The following is a 14,851-nucleotide window of genomic DNA, read 5'->3' on the forward strand; positions in this document are numbered from 1 at the left end:
TCTTTAGTGTTTCCTTTCACCAGCAGGGATATCTCCACAGAACTGAAGCATCATAGTCCTTATATTGTCCTATCAAATTTGTGTGATCAGTCTTCCATGGTTCATACGGATGATGATATGGAATTGGGGTCAGTACTGCAAAAGTGCTAGAATCACGGGTTGGTGCTTGAAAAGTGCTGGAATTTGGGGTCGGTGCTTGAAAAGTGTTTGAATCTGATCATGAATGCTTGAAAAGTACTAACTGGAGTTCATACTTGCTGTAAACATGCCTTTCATATAAAGAATGAGTAATGCATCATATGAAAATTATGAAAGATCTTGTTCGTCTGTGATGTGGTCACCGGGTTATTTATTTCAAGCACATTTGAGCACTTAACTTACACAACATAAGTTTTGATTTTTAACAAGTTTTTGAAAAGTGCTTGAATTTTGGTATGAAACTTCAGAACAAACCATGTCTTGTACCAGATCTAGAGGCGATGGTGAAGGTCACAAGAAGGGTCAAAGCTCAGGTTATCATCTTAGTAATATATGAAGCCGAGTTCATAGATATTTGACCTGTGATATTGTAAAGTAAACCAAGGTCATTTCAAATGACATGGTACCCTTCATTTCATAATGTGCCAAGTAAAATATACCTCAATAAAAAGTTTGCACTTACCCCTTGGTCTGTGCTTAAATCATGATACATCTTACGAAATCTCACCAAATGGTGAAAAGACCTATTGTTTTTGTTCTGTTTCTTATTATTCTTCTCCTGCACACGATTTTGGGACAACATTGGGGCCAAAATGGTAAAAGTTATGTCAATGGCAATTCTCTTACGTTATATGGCATATGTCAAAGGGGTGTGGACATCTATTATTAAGTAGGTCACAAAAGCTGATATGGTCGCCATGACATCATACCTAAAAAGTTTTAAATGGCCATAACTCAAAAAGTAATCATCATACATACGTCATGTAACTACATGTATATTATTTGTAGATAATGACTGGGGCTAACTCTTATATAATATCAAGTTTAAGGTCAGAGGTCAGATAAAAAGGCTCACCAAGGGGTCAAGTTAGTCTGTTTTTAAAAAATCTTCATAAATCTTCATTTTTCAGGTTTAAAAAAAAAAAAGAATTCCTTGTATGATGCAGTATGTCGTTTTAATGATTTTGATATCTAGTTTTTTGGTAACGTTTGCCATTAACGCGGTATGCCATTTTGAATATTTCTATTATTCTTTTGGGGTATTCTCACAACATTTTAAGTTTCTTCTGAAATTCTACCAGTTGGATTCAGCACAAACTTTGACAAAATGACTATGAGATGCTACTGACCAAGTCTTGTTATCATGGGATCGGTCCGAAATCCAATATGGCCACTATGACGTCATGTATTGAAAAGTTTAAAATGGCCATAACTCAAAAAGGATTCATTTTACAGAGGTCATGTAATAATGTTATTTAAGGATTGAATAAAGTTATGTTGAGGTGTATGGGGGTACAAACCTAAATAAGTCTTGAGACAAAAATATTGTGAACTGCAAAGGCAGTTTATAATAAATTTGTCTCATGACCTATCCGCAGTTCATAATAAATTTGTCTTAAGACCTATTGAGGTTTATACCCCCATACACCTCAACATAGCTTTATTAGCTCACCTGCCCGAAGGGCAAGTGAGCTTATGCCGTGGTGCGGCGTCCGTCCGTCCGTCCGGCCGGCGTCAACTTTTTCATTCAAACGACTTCTTCTCAATAACCAAGAGGCCCAGGGACTTGATATTGGGCCTGTAGCATGCTGGGGTGAAGGGCTACCAAGTTTGTTCAAATAAATGACTTTGACCTTCATTCAAGGTCACATGGGTCAAATAGGCTATAATCTTCAAACAACTTCTTCTCAATAACCAAGGGGCCCAGGGACTTGATATTGGGGCTGTAGCATGCTGGAGTGAAGGGCTACAAAGTTTGTTCAAATAAATGACCTTGACCTTCATTCAAGGTCACATGGGTCAAATAGGCTATAATCTTCAAACAACGACTTCTTCTCAATAACCAAGAGGCCCAGGGACTTGATATTGGGCCTGTAGCATGCTGGGGTGAAGGGCTACAAAGTTTGTTCAAATAAATGACCTTGACCTTCATTCAATGTCACATGGGTCAAATAGGCTATAATCTTCAAACAACTTCTTCTCAATAACCAAGAGGCCCAGGGACTTGATATTGGGCCTGTAGCATGCTGGGGTGAAGGGCTACAAAGTTTGTTCAAATAAATGACCTTGACCTTCATTCAAGGTCACATGGGTCAAATAGGCTAATAATCTTCAAACTACTTCTTCTCAATAACCAAGAGGCCCAGGGACTGATATTGGGCCTGTAGCATGCTGGGGTGAAGGGCTACAAAGTTTGTTCAAATAAATGACCTTGACCTTCATTCAAGGTCACATGGGTCAAATAGGCTATAATCTTCAAACAACGACTTCTTCTCAATAAACAAGAGGCCAGGGACTTGATATTGGGCCTGTAGCATGCTGGTGAAGGGCTACAAAGTTTGTTCAAAGAAATGACCTTGACCTTCATTCAAGGTCACATGGGTCAAATAGGCTTTAATCTTTAAACGACTTCTTCTCAATAACCAAGAGGCCCAAGGACTTGATATTAGGCTTTTAGCATGCTGGGGTGAAGGGCTACCAATTTTGTTCAAATAAATGACCTTGACCTACATTCAAGATCACAGGGGTGAAATGGGCTTAAATCTGTAAACAATAATTTTGCGATAGCCAAGAGCCTCCAAGACCTGATATTAGGCCAATAGAATGCTGGAATGAAGGACTAGAAAATTTATTAATATGAATAAAACTAGCTTACTATGATATTTGAATAAAGAGGTAATCAACATAGTATCGTTAGAAATGACCTCAATCAACTTCAAAATTGCTGTAGAGCCAGGTGAGCGATACAGGCCCATTGGGCCTCTTGTTCAATCATTATATTTATATTTTTGTATAATATTTTGTCCTTGACAAATAGGGACTTGTGCAAGCTTACCACGGAACTTACCGAAATGTACGTCATCACTCTTCGTCTATATGGTTTATTACTTTCAGGATTTCTTTTGTGAACAAACTTAATAATGAATTAAAACAAATATTTTTTTTAATGGAATTTATTTCATATAAATATGATCACTTTTGAAAAGGAATTAAAAAATATAGTCCAAGCTCGACAAATGTATTCCTAAGCTGGACTTGATATAGTTCATTGAAAAATGACTTGAGTTAAGTGTGGTAGGTTCATTGAGTCTGAATTTAGTGGAAATATAAATATTTGTAGATAATGCCTGGCGCTAACTTTAACACACAAAAAGTTTGAAGGTCAGAGGTCAAATAAAAGTTAGCTATGGGGTCAAAGGTCACCAAATTTTCAACTTTTTGATTTTTAAAATATGTTTACACATATAGATGCAGTATGTCATTTTGATGATTTTGGTACCTTCAGTTTTTCTTAAGCACTTCCGGTTTAAGTGGTACATCATTTTGAAATTTTTCATGATTGTGCAATCATTAATAAATCTTTAAACGACATCTCAAAAACCACGAGGCCCAGGGACTTGATATTCGACCTGTAACATGCTTGGGTGAAGCGCTACGAAGTTTGTTCTAATGAATGACCTTGACCTAAATTCAAGGTCACAAGCGGTCAAATAGTCTAAAATTTTGAACGATTTATTCTCAATAACCAAACGTTCCAGGGACTTGATGTTTGGCCTGTAGCACGCTTGGGTGAAGGACTACCACATTTATTCAAATGAATGACCTTGACCTACGTTCAAGGTCATGGGAATTGAATAGGCTAAAATCTTTAAACAATTCCTTCTCAATAACTAAAAGTCACAGGGATTTGATGATTGGCATGTAACATGCTTGAGTGAAGGGCTACCAAGTTTGTTCAAATGAATGACCTGGACCCACATTCAAGGTCACGCGGGTCAAATAGGCTAAAATCTTTAGACGACATCTTCTCTATACTCAAGAGTCCAGGGGAGTTGATATTGGGTCTGTGACATGCTTGTGTGAATGGCTACCATGTTTGACTAAATAAATGACCCTGATATACATTCAAGATCACAAGAGTTCAAATGGTCTAAAATCTTTAAACGATATCTTCCCATGAACTAAGAGGCCTAGAGACCTGTTATTATGTCTGTAGTATGCTAGGATATAGGTTACAAAGAAAGTTATAATGGATGACCTTCATTCGAGGTCATCAAGGTCAAGCTATTATGGCCCCTTTAATATCCTGAAACATAATAACCTACTCTGTAACTTACATAAGTACCTGGTTTAAAACTGAGATCACTTTACTCCGATAGATTTACATTTAGTTATCATTATACAATGCCTTATTTTTTAGCAAGTTTTAAATCATCTTTGTCAGGTGAAACCATGCAACAAGGTGAAACCATGCAAGAAGATTTTTTTACATTCTATTGTTGAAACAAAATTGACCTTTTAAGTAAATTAAATGGTTCTCAACATGGCAAACAGGCTTGATTGACCTTTGACCTCCCAATTTTTTGTTCCTGTAAGGGCATAATGACAAAACTCTCCTGGTATAAAACATATCAATTTATTGAGTATAAAGCATTTGTACAAAAAAATAATAATGTTTGGTATCCATTAACATCAGTTTTATCATACTGACATGCAATCAAAACAATGTGTGTATCACAACCAATTAGAAATGTATTTACAATACAACATGCTGAAAAGCCAAAAGATGTTTCTTTCATGTATAAAATCTTAACATTATCTCCAATGATAAATTGCAACAAACATAAACAATATATCTGCATTTTACAAATCATTATAGAGTTGTAAAAGATGACCGAATATATTATCAATATATAGCAATGTATACTACAACCCTACAATGGCCAGTGTAGTCTATGATCACACCATAACAGTATACACATGTAAACACGTTTGTATAAATGAGTGTGGTATACAATTACAACAGAACTATACATACGTAAACACGTTTGTATGAATTAGTGTAGTCTATGATCACACCATAACAGTATACATAGGTAAACACATTTGTATAAATTATTAGTGTAGTATACATGTTTACACATCTGTATAAATTAGTGTAGCCTACGATTACAACAGAACAGTATACATACGTAAACATGTCCGTATAAATTAGTGTAGTATACATACGTTTACACATCCGTATAAATTAGTGTAGACTTACTGACTACGATCACATCAGAACAGTATACATCAGTAAACACATCAAAATGGATTGAGGTAAGAAGTGGTATACCCCATGGAAGCATTTAAGGACTGACTCTCTTTGTGATTTACATCAATGACCTTCCGAAAACTATTTAAGCAGCCACATACTTGTTCACAGATGATACTAAAAATTGTAATTATAACAATAATATTCATAATACATATATAGGATGATCTAGATCAACTCCAAGAAAGATAAGAACAATGGCTTCTAAAACAAGAGGCCCATGGGCCTTAACAGTCACCTAAGTTTTAATATATTTTAGCACACTTGGCCCCTGTGACCTTGAATGAAGGTCAAGGTTATCCATTTGAACAAACTTGGTAGCTTTTCATGCCAGCATGCTACAGACATAATATTAGGTCTGTGGGCCTTTTGGTTATCAAGAAGAAGTCATTTAAGGATTTTAGTAATTTGACCCTTTTGACCTTGAATGAAGATCAAGGTCATCCATTTGAACAAACTTGGTAGCCTTCATCCTCATGCTACATACCTAATACTGTGTTTCTGGGCCTTTTGGTTATCAACAAAAAGTCATTCAAAGATTTAAGCATATTTGACCCCTGTTACCTTGAATGAAGGTCAAGGTCATCCATTTGAACAAACTTGGTAACCTTTCATGCCAGCATGCTACAGACATAATATTTGGTCTGTGGGCCTTTTGGTTATCAAGAAGAAGTCATTTAAGGATTTTAGCCTATTTGACCTCTGTGACCTTGAATGAAGGTCAAGGTCATCTATTAGAAAACATTTGGTAGCCCTTTATCCCAGCATGCTACAAACCCAATATCAGGTCTCTAGGCCTGTTGGTATTTGAGAAGAAGGTGAAAATGTAAATTGTTTACGACAGATGACGGATGACGCTGGACAAAAGGCGATCGCAATAGGTCAACTGAGACTTTATCTCAGGTGACCTAATTATATCCTAAAAAATGTTAAGTTTTAAAACTAGGAAAGAAACCCAATAACAGGGCTCTACATTTATATAAACGAAGACACTTTGAAAGGAAGAGTTAGTGTCACACTAGAGGAAGTTACAAAACTAAAAGGATCTTGGAATAATAACTGACAACCTTCTTAACCTAAAGGGGCATTCCATCGTTGAAATGAGTTAATGCTATAAAAATAAAAGTAAATGAGAATCTTGTATTTTAATCAACTAGTTAATGTTATAAACAATGATGTAATACAACACTCAAAGCCCAAAGATAACCCAAAGTTCTTAAAAATAAAAGTTTTTGAAAATGTCATTTTGACTTGAACTTGAAGTGCAAAAATGAAGCGCTGCAAACAACTATCAAAACAAACAGGCGCAGGCACACATACATGGCTCCCCGAGTTAGCAATAAGCTAATGGGTCAATCGGCTATAATTGGGGTGTATCATCACAACAACAACAGTACACCTACATCACTTACTCTTCTGTGATATGTGTACAGATGTCTGTGGTGTCACATGATATCTAAATGAAGTGTAGGAGGCGTGGCAGATTTTCTATACAAATATTTTAAATATAAGTGTAAAATTAAGATCCTTTTATTCATAAATCTTTATGATCATAATAAATTTCTGTAAAACACACATCTATGAATTCGAAGAAATACCCCTTTAATGTATATATATTCATGATGTCATCATCAAAGCAAGTAAGATTGGAACCATCCGAAGAACTTAACACATATGTAGATAATGCAACATTCTGTCTTTTATACAAAGCACTTGTATAAAGAGAAACTGTATTGAGAAGAGCAATGAATCAAATGAATGTAAGATCTAAGCTACAAAAACTGGCTGAGGATTCTGAAATTACCTACACTAAAACAGAGAATGCTTAGAGGAGAAATGATCCACAAAACACAACACAAACGCATGGAGGATAAATGACAGATGTTCAGTGTTGCAGAAGGATTTCAAATTTTAAATAATAACAAAAGAACAAGAGGGCACACTCCAAAAATAATAAAACAAAGAAGTAGACATTGAGGGCAACCTGAATGCTTTTTTAACCATGAGATAGATAGTAATGAACTTATTCTAATTCCGAAAGGCATCATATAAACTGATGTTAACCTTTGTGATATGGATATATATAGGCATAATGCCTGCTTTCAGTATCGTTGTTATTACCATCAGAAAAATAACCACACTTGACTACCCTAATTATGGTCACACATGGCTGAATTTCACAATCAAGATAACACACGGCCAAATATTACATTTGGGATGGCGCAGGGATGAAAATCATATTCGGGATGGTGCACTGCCGAATATCACAATCAAGATGCATAGGTGTCAACCATCCCGGATTACGCGGGAAGTGCCCGGAAAATCATTAAAATTTCCCCTAAATCCCGATTTGGTAGAGTTCCCGAATCGGGGTTAAATTTCTCCCGGATTTGAGCAGTCATCCCTCATAAAACCCCGGAAATCTCAGACACTTCGACCCTGAACTGATTATGTAAACAAAACACCCCCACCACCTGTGTAGCTGCCCTAGCCTGGGGCTTGGTGGGAGAGGGGAGTCGGTCACCAGTCACGGCGTGGTGCCTGCCGGTGCCTGCCGGTGCCTGCCGACTGGTGTATACATTATAGGGGTCTTCCCCGAACACCAACTCTGGTTAGGGTGGGGTGTTTACATAGGGGTTAAGATGTGTTGATAGGGAGTTATAGTCTGTTACAGAAATGTTCTCAGTGTTAGAACACAGGTAAATCAGAACCCAGGTAAATCAACTCACCTAGGTGATCAGAAAATCATTTTGCTATTAGCTGCTAATCAATTATTTTTTTTGTATAGAGGATCCAAACTGTTTCAGAAATAGTGTATAAAACTGAAGCACACTTTGGAAAATCATCGTATTTTGCTTTGATATTTGAAGTATCAACATCTTGGCATACATATGTACTTACTGAATCTGGAATTGTAAAACAATTGTATCGTTGGATACTTTTGAATAATATTTTCTGTAAAAACGTACCATATTGATTAAATTTGTGCTTGTTTTCAGATTTAGTGTAAATATTTAAAAAATACTCTAATGCGATTATTTAATTTACATTCTTTTATATTATTTCAGCAAATTCAGCCTGGTATCATTTTTCATTGATGGTGTAAATATATATCTGATTATCAACATTTAAATACTTACAGAATCTTAAACTAATACTTTTTCATCGTAAAGTAGTAAAGCAAATTAGTTAGACTTTGTATTTTTTCATATTGATTAACTTTTTACGTTTTTCAGATTTGTATAGATAATTAAATTATTGTAGAATTATTGCAAAATTCTTTAAAAGTTATATATGTTTCAGGTTTAGTTAGTAGTAACCGTTTTTGTTTATATTTCATTTTACCTAGAATAGGTATACATGTACATTTGTAATGTACACAATGTATTGGATTTTTTTTCGGCATAGCCGTATAATACTCTTTTGGCCCCGGATATGACGCGAAAGGTGGCGTTACTGGTCAAGATGAAGTATGTGATTGGTCAATGTACCGCTAAATGCAAAATGCAGATATGCAGTTAAAAACGATACAAAGTTAAGATAGAATGCAAGCTGTGTAAGTGCTTATATATTTTCAAATTACAAATTGATAAAATTATATTCCTGATTCAAATGCAGTCTTATTATCACCGAAAATGATTCAAACTGATATAATTTTGTTATCCGTGCTGAAACGCATAAGTTCATTTTTTTCACCAGCAGTTTTACATTATAACCACCAGCATAAAACTATGCCATTTATCTTTTTTAAAGATATTTCTTGTTTATATTTGTTATTATATAACACAATATAGATCAGTTACTGCAGAACTACTGTAATATTCTTGTAAAGTTGTATCTGTTTCAGGTTTAAATTAGTACAGGTTTTCTTCAAATAGCTATACATATATTGCTTTTTTCCAGATTTGTTTAGATCATCATATAATTACTTTTATATATTATTTTTATATATCAGTTCTGGTAGAACAATCTTCTTGTGTGTATCTGTTTCAGGTTTCTTTAATAGAAATATTTTTTGTTTATCATACAAGGAATGGCGAATGCACAGGTCAACATTAACTTCATCATCAACAGATATTGTCATTATTAATAGTTAACATCTAAAATAAGTGCTTTGAATTTGGAAAACAATTTTTATTTTATTGATTTTTTATTTGTATATTTATTCTGATATACAATAGCAAACTATCCAGTTAGGCATAGTGCTTTGAAAATTTGATTTTTTATTCATTTCATATATATTTATTTATATAATATTGTCATTTCACTATTACCAGAGACTATATATGTCTCTGTTATTACTATTAAAATTTTCTATATGATAGTGCTTTGAATTTAGAAAACTATATCTGATTCATATACCTGAGCTGACTCTATTCTTTTTACCTGAGTTGGTTTTTCATATTGAAACAGACTATAACTAAACTTCAAAGAACTTCCTACATAAACACCTTCCTTTGTCTTTACCAGAGTTGGTGTTCGGGGAATGAGCCACATTATAACCTATGTGGCTTCATTTGACACGGTCAGCTAATTTTGTGATTACAACTAGGATACATCACTTCAAGAACAAACACTGGTTATATCTGCCAACAAGATTTACTCACATGAAAGCCAATAATGCCTTTCTTAATCGTAGCTGTCAGTACCAGCGTTTGTACTGCCGCCATCTTTAATTGGACAATACTAATATAAAGTCGTAAACTGCCAAAAAAATCCGGATTTCAATTTCGGTCAGAAAAAAAAACCACTTTTTAATAAGTTTGTTTTATGTCACAATAGAACTAGTAGTAAAACAAGAGGCCCATGGGGCCTGTATCGCTCACCTGGTTGGATTTGACCAAATGTCAAAATAATGTTCATGTTCAATTTGTTCATACACATACTCTCTAAGGGACTGAAAGACCCTATGGATTATTTTTACAACCTAATTGTGTTTGAAGAAACTAAGTCCCTTAGGTTGGGAAAGACCCTTGGGCCTCTTAGACTCCACCCCTCAGGCCCCTGAGTGTTCAGAGTAAAATTTATACAAACTCTGTTCCCCTCCTCCCAAAGATGTTCCTGACCAAATATGGTTCTAATTCATTCATAACTTTATGACTTGTAGTGATTTAAAGACTAATCTCTATTTCCCCTATTTGGCCCCGCCCCTCAGGCCCCTGGGGGTTCAGAGTAAAAATTTATACAAACTCTGTTCCCCTTTCTCCCAAGGATGTTCTTGACCAAATTTGGTTCTAATTCATTAATAACTTTATGACTAGTAGCGATTTAAAGGATTAACCCTATTTCCCCTATTGGGCCCCACCCCTAAGGCCCCTGAGGACCAGACCAACCGTTTATACAAAATTGGTTTCCATTCACCCAAGGATGTTTCAGACCAAATATGGATCAAATCCCTTTATTCCTACAGAAGAAGAAGGATTTCAAAGAATTTGCTATATTTCCCCTATTGGGCCCCGCCCCCCAGGCCCCTGGGGGCCCAGACCCACCGTTTATACAAAATTGGTTCCCCTTCACCCAAGGATGCTTCAGACCAAACATGGATCAAATCCCTTTATTCCTGCAGAAGAAGAAGGATTTTAAAGAATATGCTATATTCCCCTATTGGGCCCCACCCCCTAAGGCCCCTGGGGGGCCAGACCCACCGTTTATACAAAATTGGTTCCCCTTCACCCAAGGATGCTTCAGACCAAATATGAATCAAATCCCTTCATTTCTACAGAAGAAGGATTTTAAAGAATTTGCTATATTCCTCTATTGGGCCCCGCCCCTCAGGCCCCTGGGGGGCCAGACCCACAGTTTATACAAAATTGGTTCCCCTTCACCCAAGGATGCTTCAGACCAAATATGAATCAAATCCCTTCATTTCTACAGAAGAAGGATTTTAAAGAATTTGCTATATTTCCCCTATTGGGCCCCACCCCTACGGCCCCCCAGGGGCCAGACCCACCGTTTATATAAAATTGGTTCCCCTTCACCCAAGGATGTTTCAGACCAAATATGGATCAAATCCCTTTATTCCTACAGAAGAAGGATTTCAAAGAATTTGCTATATTTCCCCTATTGGGCCCCGCCCCTCAGGCCCCTGGGAGGCCAGACCCACCGTTTATACAAAATTGGTTCCCCTTCACCCAATGATGCTTCCTACCAAACATGGATCAAATCCCTTTATTCTTGCAGAAGAAGTAGGATTTTAAAGAATATGCTATATTCCCCTATTGGGCCCCACCCCCCAGGCCCCTGGGGGGCCAGACCCACCGTTTATACAAAATTGGTTCCCCTTCACCCAAGGATGCTTCAGACCAAATATGAATCAAATCCCTTCATTTCTACAGAAGAAGAAGGATTTTAAAGAATTTGCTATATTTCCCCTATTGGGCCCCGCCCCTAAGGCCCCTGGGGGGCCAGACCCACCGTTTATACAAAATTGGTTCCCCTTCACCCAAGGATGCTTCAGACCAAATATGAATCAAATCCCTTCATTTCTACAGAAGAAGAAGGATTTTAAAGAATTTGCTATATTTCCCCTATTGGGCCCCGCCCCTAAGGCCCCTGGGGGCCAGACCCACCGTTTATACAAAATTGGTTCCCCTTCACCCAAGGATGCTTCAGACCAAATATGAATCAAATCCCTTCATTTCTACAGAAGAAGAAGGATTTTAAAGAATTTGCTATATTTCCCCTATTGGGCCCCGCCCCTCAGGCCCCTGGGGGCCAGACCCACCGTTTATACAAAATTGGTTCCCCTTCACCCAAGGATGCTTCAGACCAAATATGAATCAAATCCCTTCATTTCTACAGAAAAAGGATTTTAAAGAATTTGCTATATTTCCCCTATTGGGCCCCACCCCTACGGCCCCCCAGGGGCCAGACCCACCGTTTATACAAAATTGGTTCCCCTTCACCCAAGGATGTTTCAGACCAAATATGGATCAAATCCCTTTATTCCTACAGAAGAAGAAGGATTTCAAAGAATTTGCTATATTTCCCCTATTGGGCCCCGCCCCTCAGGCCCCTGGGAGGCCAGACCCACCGTTTATACAAAATTGGTTCCCCTTCACCCAAGGATGCTTCCTACCAAACATGGATCAAATCCCTTTATTCTTGCAGAAGAAGTAGGATTTTAAAGAATATGCTATATTCCCCTATTGGGCCCCGCCCCTAAGGCCCCTGGGGGCCCAGACCCACCGTTTATACAAAATTGGTTCCCCTTCACCCAAGGATGCTTCAGACCAAATATGAATCAAATCCCTTCATTTCTAAAGAAGAAGAAGGATTTTAAAGAATTTGCTATATTTCCCCTATTGGGCCCCGCCCCTAAGGCCCCTGGGGGCCCAGACCCACCGTTTATACAAAATTGGTTCCCCTTCACCCAAGGATGCTTCAGACCAAATATGAATCAAATCCCTTCATTTCTACAGAAGAAGAAGGATTTTAAAGAATTTGCTATATTTCCCCTATTGGGCCCCGCCCCTAAGGCCCCTGGGGGGCCAGACCCACCGTTTATACAAAATTGGTTCCCCCTTCACCCAAGGATGCTTCAGACCAAATATGAATCAAATCCCTTCATTTCTACAGAAGAAGAAGGATTTTAAAGAATTTGCTATATTTCCCCTATCGGGGCCCCGCCCCTAAGGCCCCTGGGGGGCCAGACCCACCGTTTATACAAAATTGGTTCCCCTTCACCCAAGGATGCTTCAGACCAAATTTGGTCAAAATCCACTGAGCAGTTTAGGACTAGTAGCGATTTAAAGGAAAAGTTGACGGACGGACGACGGACGACGGACGCTGCGCCATGCCATAAGCTCACTGGCCCTTCGGGCCAGGTGAGCTAAAAATTAATAAATTACTGTGTAATTATTATTAGAGAAAGGAAGGGTGATAATTTGATAAATACATTTAGATATATTTCAGAACAAAATTAAAAAAAAAATATCAGTAGATAAGTAGTTACTTTTGTTTAATGGTTGCAGATTTCAAGTGACTACATCATAATTAATTCACTAAATACAGTTCCTCTCTATAAAATTTCTACAAACATTTTTTAAAAGAATTAATCATTTTTTTCTATTTTTATCTTTTATATTATCATTATTCCTTAAAATTAACCATTGTAGTCAAATTTTAATATCAAAATGTAGCCCGAGGTAATTTACACCTGCACAAGCTCATGAGGAACTTCACCTAAATGCAACAAAAATGTCGCGATTTTTTTCACGCACTTTCTCCCTCATTTTGGATGTGGAATGAGGGAGATCTACCTCATTGGAGGTTTCAGAGGTTGACATGTATGAAGATGGCGAATGACTAAATATCACAATCCTGATGATGTATGACTGAATATTAAAACAAAGATGACGCATGGCCGAATATCACATTTGGGATGGCGCAGAGCCGAATATCACATTTGGGATGGCGCAGAGCCGAATATCACATTTGGGATGGCCAATGCAAATACTTCAGGTAGAGAATACATCCTGGAAAATGTAACTAGAGCTGATGACGTATTATTATGTGTCATTTTCATTCAAAGGATATATGAATTTGAAAACAGAATGAGTTGAAATAAAGGTTAAAAATCAAATATAATACACAGAAAACAAGAGGCCCAATGGGCCTGTATCGCTCACCTGGCTCTACAGCAACTTTGAAGTTGGTTGAGGTCATTTCTACAGATACTATGCTGATTACTTCTTTATTCAAATATCATAGTAAGCTAGGTTTATTCATATTAATAAATTTTCTAGTCCTTTATTCCAGCATTCTATTGGCCTAATATCAGGTCTCAAAGGCTCTTGGCTATCGCAAAATTATTATTTACAGATTTAAGCCGATTTCACCCCTGTGACCTTGAATGTAGGTCAAGGTCATTCATTTGAACAAACTTGGTAGCCCTTCACCCCAGCATGCTTAAAGCCTAATATCAAGTCCTTGGGCCTCTTGGTTATTGAGAAGAAGTCGTTTGAATATTATAGCCTATTTCACCTCTGTGACCTTGAATGAAGGTCAAGGTCATTTCTTTGAACAAACTTGGTAGCCCTTCACCCCAGCATGCTACAGGCCTAATATCAAGTCCCTGGGCCTCTTGGTTATTGAGAAGAAGTTGTTTGAAGATTACAGCCTATTTGCCCCATGTGACCTTGAATGAAGGTCAAGGTCATTTCTTTGAACAAACTTGGTAACCCTTGATCCCAGAATGCTACAGGCCTAATATCAAGTCCCTGGGCCTCTTGGTAACATGTAACATGCTGGGGTGAAGGGCTACCAAGTTTGTTCAAAGAAATGACCTTGACCTTCATTCAAGGTCACAGAGGTCAAATAGGCTATAATCTTCAAACGACTTCTTCTCAATAACCAAGAGGCCCAGGGACTTGATATTGGGCCTGTAGCATGCTTGGGTGAAGGGCTACCAAGTTTGTTCAAATAAATGACCTTGACCTTCATTCAAGGTCACAGAGGTGAAATAGGCTATAATCTTCAAACAACTTCTTCTCAATAACCAAGAGGCCCAAGGACTTGATATTAGGCCTGTAGCATGCTGGGACCAAGGGCTACCAA

Source organism: Pecten maximus, chromosome 10 (assembly GCF_902652985.1).
Source record: "Pecten maximus chromosome 10, xPecMax1.1, whole genome shotgun sequence".
NCBI lineage: Eukaryota > Metazoa > Mollusca > Bivalvia > Pectinida > Pectinidae > Pecten > Pecten maximus.